Source organism: Alexandromys fortis, unplaced genomic scaffold, assembly GCF_014885135.2.
Source record: "Alexandromys fortis isolate MF-2015 unplaced genomic scaffold, M_Fortis_MF-2015_v1.1 scaffold_440, whole genome shotgun sequence".
In the NCBI taxonomy this organism is placed as follows: Eukaryota; Metazoa; Chordata; class Mammalia; order Rodentia; family Cricetidae; genus Alexandromys; species Alexandromys fortis.
Genome location: NW_026068344.1, coordinates 14,384 through 17,717, shown reverse-complemented (window position 1 = coordinate 17,717; position 3,334 = coordinate 14,384).

The window sequence follows — 3,334 nt, the reverse complement described above, 5'->3', positions numbered from 1 at the left end:
GAGCCATAATTTAGTTTTTAATATATATGTGTTTGAGAATCAAGAAAAAACAGAGGAGAGAAAAGTTCAAAATTCAGCTCCTGCTTCAAACAATAAAGCAAAAAATAAAGAATGAGATTTTATAAAATCTTAGTTACTTAAACATTCCTCTATGTGTCTCTGGTCAAACTGCAGACCCTATTCAGTCTAATGAAACTAACTGGAGAGCATTGTCAATGTCACTTTCATGTAGGATTTCCCTCTGTGTGCTGTGATTACCATTAATGAATAAAGAAACTCCTTTGAGCCTATAGCAGAGCTAAAAGAGTACAAAGCTAGGCTGGAAAAACTAAAGTGAATGGTGAAAAAAATTGGCAATGTCAGAGAGAAGCCATGTAGCCCTGCAGCAGATAGATGCTTGAACTTTAGCTGGTAAATTCCAGCCACGTGGTGATACACAGAATAATGGAGATGGGTTAAATTAATATGTAAGAGTTAACCAGTACAAAGCTAGAACTCTCATATTTTTGGAGTAATACAGAGCAGAAAGAAATGACATATTGAATATTGCAGGCAAATGGACAGAGCTAGAATACACAATTTTGTGTGAGGTAACCCAGACACAGAAAGATAATTATCACATGCACTCACTCATAAGTGATTTTTAAACATAAAGCAAAGATAACCGGTTCACTAATCACAATCCCAGAAATTCTAGACAAAAATGAGGACACTAAGAGAGATATACATAGATCTAATCTACATGGGAAGTAGAAAAAGACAAGATCTCCTGAGTAAATTGGGAGCATGGTGACCTTGAGAGAGTGTAGAAGGGGAGGAGAGAAAAAAGGAAGGTAGCAGAGAAAAATATAGAACTCAGAAAAATCAATTTCAAAAAAAGAAGCCAGAGCTAATGGGCCAAACAATGTTTTAAATAATATAGTTTCTATATGATTATTTCCAGGCTGAGCAGTAGGGAACCAAGAAGCCTCCTCCTCTAGCACCACTTAGTTTTCTCAGGTACCTAACATGGATATTCCTCTTTTAGTAGGGTTTGTCTGCCATCTGCAGGTCTTTCACTGTCATTGCCAAATTATTGTATAATTACAATATTTCTCCCTTCCCTCCCTACCCTCTGAACTCTGCTGTATAACTCCTTGTTCTTTATTCTTCTGTAGTAATATAAATGTATGTGCCAAAACATGTGCAGGTATAATAATATTAACATATATTCCTAAATACATAGGCACAATCTGCACATTCTTTATCATATTGCTTTTGTAGATGGTTTGGGAATGAATATTTGATATTGCCTAACTAATTGCAGTATTGTTCCTTGGGAAGAGCATTTCCACAGGGAACATTCCTTAGCTGTTTGTGGTCCTCACTCTGCATCAAGGACAATTCTCTTTGAAACAGAGGGAGACCATAGGAGAAAACCACAACCAATTAAAATTTAAAGTTGTAAAACACAGACTCAAGTGTTTCTCTCCAACACCCAAGGGCTCAGAGGTCATTGCAGTAGAGAGAGTAGAATGATTGCAAAACCAAAGGATAAGAAGTTTATTGTGAGGTTCCTGCTCCTCTGAGTGTTTGAAGTTACACCACATATGCTCATCAATATGACTGCAAAATTAGGGGTCATAAATTGTAAAACAGCAATAGACACATTAATTTGAATTGTGAAAGCCCAAGAAGCCTCAAACCTATACTGCTGTTTGTTTTAGAGAACATCCCTTATGAACTACAGAGCAAACTTCAGGAGGTGTTTGTGTATGAATCAGTGATTCCTGTATTATGTCTATCAGGGCAGCCTCATTCCTTCCCATAGACAACTGTGTAGTAACCAACTCTTTGAACTACAGTAGCTGAACCTGTTAAGGGATCATGTGAAATCACCCAGTCTTTTAGAAAACCAGCTGGTGAATTTGTGCTCTGAATTTATAATGATCTAACTAACCTTTTAAACTATCACTATTCTTCAAAGAATATGACTTTATGTGCACTATGCATTAAAAATGCCAGTCACAAGGTGTGCATGAGTATTGAGCGATTGAAGTGTAGCAAATGCAAGGAAAGTTTGATATTTACAATGTAATCAAAATTCCCTCTGTTATGTGTGGAGCAACACCGGTTTTACATCATTATTTAGTAGGTTCCTATGCTTCATCAAGGCAACCAGATTCCTAATTGTTGCACATTGTCTACATCATAATCACTGCTCTAATAATCAGTAGAGGAAAGTTCAGGCCCCATTGCTTTAAGAAACAAAATTATTCAACTGAGTGGGACAGTGCTATTTTTTAACACATTTTAAGATTTAATTGCATATGATTTGTTCTAATTGCAACACTACAAGAGATCTCTTCTTTCAGTGACTCTTTCCTTTACATTGGCCTCTTATGTTTTGTGAAGTCTTGCAACAAGCATAATATATCAGTTTTTACGAAGTTTAAGGTCTTTTATTTTTCTTTCAGGAAGGAGGGCCTCCAAGCTGAATCTCAGTTATGAACTTTGTACTGTATTAAGATAAACTTCATAGCAGCCCTTTGCTTTTTCTGCATTCCATTATTTTTAATGTTTTGTTTTTTCATTTTGTTCTGCATTACCATATTTTACAGCTTCTTTTTTGACTTTTTCATCTGCCCCATTAAATAATAAATGTGTGTATTTTTCAGTCACATTTATGAGTTTTTTTAGGCCTCCTTCTGCTTTGATTTGTAATTAAATACCATTTTACACAGGTGTAAATATGAGAACCTCAGGTAATAAAAGATTGGCTACTCAACTTGAAGACATGAGCTTGATCCCAAGGATCCACTTACAAACTTGCATGACACAGTGGCAAGAGATTGTAACATTAGTCATTGGAGAGCAGATACAGGTCAATCCATGTGGATCACTAGCTAATACTTCTTACTTGGTCAGCAAGCTCCATGAAAATGAAAGTGTCTGTATCAAAAAAGAAGACAAAACTAAAATAAGGTATATATGTTCTGAGAATCATCACTCAAGGCTGACACGTGACCTCAATATTTGCGGACACAGTCACATGTGTGCACACCCATATTCATAAAATCCTTCCTCACTATGTACATGAAAAAAGATAATTTGCATGTTTTCAGGCTTTTAAACCGTTTATGAGTCTGTCTTTTGTGAATTATGTGGAGGCCCAAAGAAGCCAAAGTTCAGAGTGTTTTGGACTTATTTTTAGTTCATTCAAGTTATTGTGTTTCTTAGTCAAAAGTCTCACCTAGTTGTAAATCAGAGTTCTGCTCTCTCAAGGCTATTGTCAACAGGTGTGGCTAGTTGTCAGGCTTTCTGCTCCTGAAATAGGGAAGTAGTTTTTCCAACA